The sequence below is a fragment of the Alternaria hordeiaustralica genome, assembly GCF_023758085.1.
Source record: "Alternaria hordeiaustralica strain BMP 2776 chromosome Unknown scaffold_19, whole genome shotgun sequence".
NCBI lineage: Eukaryota > Fungi > Ascomycota > Dothideomycetes > Pleosporales > Pleosporaceae > Alternaria > Alternaria hordeiaustralica.
This window is the reverse complement of record NW_026056791.1, coordinates 32270-38269: the sequence shown is the minus strand read 5'-3', so window position 1 is coordinate 38269 and position 6000 is coordinate 32270.

The window sequence follows — 6000 nt, the reverse complement described above, 5'->3', positions numbered from 1 at the left end:
TCTAGATCTTCTACTTATAGTCTATTTAAGCTTCTATTTTAACGTACTCTTGTTGCAGGCTTCTCTAACACTTCTACTTCTCTACGCAGTATATTATCTTCTAGTTTAACTTTATCTAACATTAACGTAGCTCTCTATTAACCTATTACTTCTACTTCTACATTAACCTCTTCTTTTCTAGCCTCTGCTCTAGCTTGCATAGCTTTTAGACTAGTAACTTCTTTAAACGCTTTTTACCTATTCTCTAATACTAGTTCTAACACTAGAATAGGTAGTACTATACACCTTTAACAAGGCTTAAATAGTAGTAATATACCTAAGATAGTAGTAGCTAGAAGAGAGTAGAATACTATTAGAAGAGACTACTGCGCTACAGCTTAAGCTAGTAAAGAACCCTCTTCTACTCTCTCTTTAGATAAAGTTAAGCAGAGATAGGCTATAGAAGGCAAGTCTACTAGCAGCACTAGTAGCTCTCTAAGTAACCCTCCCTCTTTATCTTAGCTTTAGACTTCTCTAGGTATTCGCAGCTTAGCCTTTATACTCTATAATTAGAACCTAGATAATAAGTCTCTTACCTTACTACCTCTATTATTACAGAGAGCTAGCTCTCTCTATAGTTATAGCTATAGTAATTTAGTTACTAGTGTAGGTTAGTTGCGCAACTATTTCTGCGCTAGGTCTTATAGTTCTTCTCTCTTACGTTCTTCTAGCTATTACTTCTAATACATAGATTATAAAGCATACTAACCTATAGATATATATAAAGATAATAGGCTTTGCTTATTCTATAATCTGTCTTAGATTAAACTATAGTAGAAGTAGAGTGTTAATATAGTATATTATTGCAGTTATTACTATTATGTCTAGTATATAGATATATTTAATAATAACTATATACGTAAATAACCTATATATAAGAAGTGTTGTACGCGAGGTATAATAGATATAATACCTAACGTCTCTTTATCTTGCAAAGACGCTTTCTTAACTCTATCTTTATATAGCCTAGCGTCTAGTTAGTACCTTACTACTAATTCTATTAAGAGTAGTTAGCGTGTAAGTCGCAGCTATGCTGCTTAAGAAGTACCTAATTCTAGACTAACTAAGCAACATTGTCTTGCTAGCGAAGCAGCTCTATAGATCTCTAACCCTCTCTTAGACTTAAGTTCTAATAGGTAGCAAGACAATCTAGTACTTACTAATTAAGACTTTAAGCTGCTTTAAGACTTCTATACTAAGTTAGATTCTAAAAAGCTAGAAACCTATACTTAGTGTTATAAGAGGTAGTTTTATATAGGTCTTAATAACAACAGCGTATATAAATTCTATATTAAGGCTAACGCTAGTCTTAAAGAGAATAAACTATATCTATATAGCGCTATTAATAATCTAGACTCTAGCTCTTATAAGAAAGACCTAGAGCCTCTTACGTAGATTAAGAAGATGCTTATTACTAGAGTATATTACTTTATTAAAGTCTACTAAGTTTAAGAAGTATAGTATAAGTATAAGAGCTACATTGTTAACTTTCTTACTAATACAGCAAAGGTGTATAATTACCTTTCTCTTCTCTCTTTAGATCTTAATATAATTCTAGTGCAGCCCTCTAACTATAACAAAGATCTTTGCATATAGCACTAGTCTTAACGCAATACTTATATGCGGAAGCTAGTTATTAGAAAGTAGCTTAAGTTTCTACAGTAGTATTATTCTAGTTACTACAACATTAAGATTGCTTACAATAACCTTAACGTATTAGATAATAACTTCTTTGTAGATAATAAACTTATTATGTATAAAGTAGAGGCTAATACCTAGTTTAACGCTATAGCTATTAACTCTAATAGCTACATAGATAAAGATCTAGAAGTTATAGTAGTACCTAATCTTTATGCTAACTACAACAAGATTAAATAGATCTAGTAGCAACTATATTCTTAAGAAGTAATAAGGCAATAGACAATTAAGCGTTAACTACGTTAACTACCTAAGATAAGTATGCTAACGCCTTAGGCTACTCTATTATCTAAGTTTAATAAAACACATACGCTATTAAGTTAGGCCTTTTCTAGATTATATTCTTATAGCTAGGTAGAGTACGTATTAGCAAGGCTTTACAATATTATCTACTCTAAGTATATACACTATATACTTCTCTACAAGAATATATAATTTGCTTAGCATTCTTAGTTTTACTATATAGTCTTTAATACTATTATGCGTATGTAAATTAACACTTAAGCTAGCTTCTTTATTAATACTTTTTATTCTTAGAATAAGAAGTTAACTATAGAGTAGCTACGCAACGCCTTTAATAATAATAGCAATAAATTGCGTTAGATTCTTAACTCTATTACTTACTATTCTGCTAGCCTAGTTAGTACTTAGCCTTATTAGAGTAGGTAGATAAAAGTGCTTAAGTTTATAATTTAACAGCTAGGTTGCTTTAGTTTCTTTCTTACGCTATTAGCTGTAGACATATACTAGAATAGTCTAATAAAGCTATTCTCTAATTACAAGGCCTAGCTTTTAGCTAATTAAACTTAGCAAGTTTATTTAGCCTACAATAATCTCTAAGACAACCTCTATATTATAGCATATTACTTCTATTACTATCTACAAATCTTTTAGAATAAGATACTTAATATTAAGTTTAATATTAAGAATTTCTAGCATCGCTTTAAATAGTAGTCTTATAGTAGTATACACAATTATAGTCTCTTTTAGATAGATAGTTTACCTTTAGTTAAGACTCTTACTATTAGTAAGCTAGCCCGCAATACATTTACTAAGTTCTAGAGTATTTACGTTACTATATTTAACCTACAGCCTAACTCTAGCGCCTAGCCTACTGCTTTAGATTCTATAATTTAAACCTCTAGGCTTAAGCTTATTAATAGTAGTAATATATTATCTAATATAGTAAATTAAGTCTAAGGCTACGCTTGCAATACGCCTTACTATTAACGTAAGAATAAGAGTATAGGTTTAATAAAGTATTAATTTAGGTTTCTGTATAATAAGTGTAACAAAGCTTACGTTGCTAAGCACCTAAATTACTTCTATTAACACTTCTTTCTAGTGCGCAACAATTCTCTTATAAATAAGTATAACTAACTATTTATAATAAGCTAGCAGGCAAATACTAATATATTACTCTATACTAGTGTTACTACTATTATAGAGTACGTTATTAAGTATACTTCTAAACTAAAGTAGGCTTTACTTTCTTACTGCAAGCTTGTATAGGCAATTATTTCTTTTATAAACAAGTTAAGACCTTTCTAGTCTCTAGTAACAAAGCTTATAAACAAGCTACTTAGTAAGCGTAATTACTCTACTTAGAAGGTGTGTTATTAGCTTCTTAGTCTCCCTCTTAAGTAGGCATCTTAGACCTCTGTATATATAGATATACACCTATTAAACTAATAGTCTAGAATAACTTAAATTAAAGATAGTAAAGTGCGTTAAGGTTTTACTATTCTAGAGCATTACATACAACGCTCTAACTCTCTTAACAATGTTAATCTTCTTACGTTTCTGCGTATGCACAAATATTAGGCGCTATATAACGTTTAACTATAAGGTAAAGCTTATATTATTAACTACTTTTCTTAGTATTCTCTAATAGACGTTAAGAATTATAGGCAATTAAAGCTTATATTACATTACTCTTTTAAGGCTATTAAAGATCTTCTATTTATTAAAGGCACCTATAATAAGCCTTACAGTAACTTCTTTAAAGCCTATAAAGTGTACTATAAGCGTTGCAATTATAAGGCTAATAGCTTTAATAATATACTACTAGATCTAGAAGAGTCTGTCTATAAACCTACTTAGAAGAACCTAGATAACGTAGCATTAAATAATATAGATGCTAACTAGAGTAAGCTTACACAACAGCTTCTAAACTAGACTAGTGCTAATAGTAATGCGTAGAATTAACTTAGATACTACTCTAAGAATTATGTAGATTAGAGCAACTAAGTAGACAAGTATTCTAACCTCTTAACTAATTAGTAGACAGGTATAAAAGCAGACTACCTAGCTCTACCTTTAGTATTGCCTACAACGTTATATAAAAACCTTAAACTTAAGTAGAGGCTACTATACAACACTATTCTTAATTACTATAAGAGCTCTGCTATAGGCGCGAAACTAGCCTAGTTACTTCTACATTTAGATAGTAAGGCTAGCACTAGTAAGATAACTATTATTTAGGCTCTATGCAATGCTATTAATAACGTTACTTAAGACTATTTACGTCTGTCTTCTATTCTTTAAGCAGCGCCTACTAGTGTAGCTACTTATAACTTTAGTAGTAGCACTTTGTATTTACTATTTTACTTTAACGTTAAGAGCAAGTCTTATTAGAAGCTATTCTCTGCACACCTATAAGCGCTTTAGAATAAGTTTAGAGGTGTAGAGTACCTTATTATTAATAAGAAGTCTATAGTTAGTATCTATATACTAACTTAGATTTATCTACGTCTAGAAGAGATCTTTTCTAGAAGCACTGTGTAGTATTTCTCTAGCGTCTCTATTATTCTTACTAGCAACTTCTTCTAGCTTTCTTCTGTTATAGAGAAGGCTATCTATAACACTAGTAAACTACCCTCTAAATTAAGCAACGTTACTCTTAGCAAGTCTCTCTACAAGAAGTTTAACTATATAATTACGCTAGATATTATTAAGCGCTAGACTAGTAATAATGCTAAGTTACAAGCCTTTTAGCTTACTCTTAATAACCTTTATGTTAACAAAGTTAGTTGCTAGAATTAGACACTACTTACAGGTTATATACGTATTAAGCTCTAGAGTAGTAAAGACCTTACTTATTTTAAGAATATAATATAGATCTTCGCATACAAGAATAATATTAAGGCGTATAACTACTACTATATAGCCTAACTAAGGCGCGCTGTATTACTTATTAAGGCGTCTTATACTAGTAGAGTTCTAGTAGAGACTACTAGCACTAATAAAGCTAGAAATCTCTATACTCTAATACCTATGTCTATTAACGCTTGCATTATACTATAGAATAACCTTTAGATTAACTATTAGTTATTTAATAGCTCTATAGGTACTATCTAAGACATAGTCTAGCCTGTTAGTACTAATTACAACATTAACCCGCTCTTTACGCTCTTAGTTAACTTTAATAAGTATAATTAGAACGCCCTCTACGTCTTAAAGAACTCTAAGACTAATTAATTATTAGTTCTAATCTTCTGCGTAAAGCGTAACTAGGTAAAGTTAACTATTACCTATATACAAACGCAGTTTTCTATTACTATTATATACGCTATTACTATCTACAAGAGCTAAGGTCTCTCTATTACTACTACTATGCTTAACCTAGAAAAGAAGCAAGACTTCTTACCTAGTCTTACCTACGTTACTATCTTACGTATTAGAACTCTAGATAGTCTTTTATTTAAGAAGCTATTTAACCTAAAGTAACTTAAGTTTAAGACTATAAACACTACTATTATATAAGCGCGTAATCTTACTATTTATAAGAGTTAGAAGATTTCTCTGCCTCTCTAACATAGCAACAACAGAGAAGATAATAACCTACTAGTATTCTCTAGCTCTTAACATAGTTATGCAAGCTAAATATTAATCTTACTATTACTATCTAATTCTATTATTTCTTCTAGAGAGTTACGCTCTATAATTACAGTGCCTTCTAGAGCTACTAGTTCTATTGTCTTTTCTAACGTTACTGCGCCTCTACCTAGGCTACTACTATCTTATTATATTAATAGGCTTTTGCTACGTAACTTAGCCTAGTATAATAACTTTAATAAAGCGTAAGTAAGCTAGAGTAATAATAGTATAAGCTAGTTTAAGTGTGTTACTTCTACTCTCTTCTATAACTATAACCTTATACCTATTACCTATTAAGCTTTCTCTAGTATTAATATATATATCTAGTGTAACTATAGGCTTGCTATAGACAACTCGCGACGCTAGATATAGTGTACAAATAGC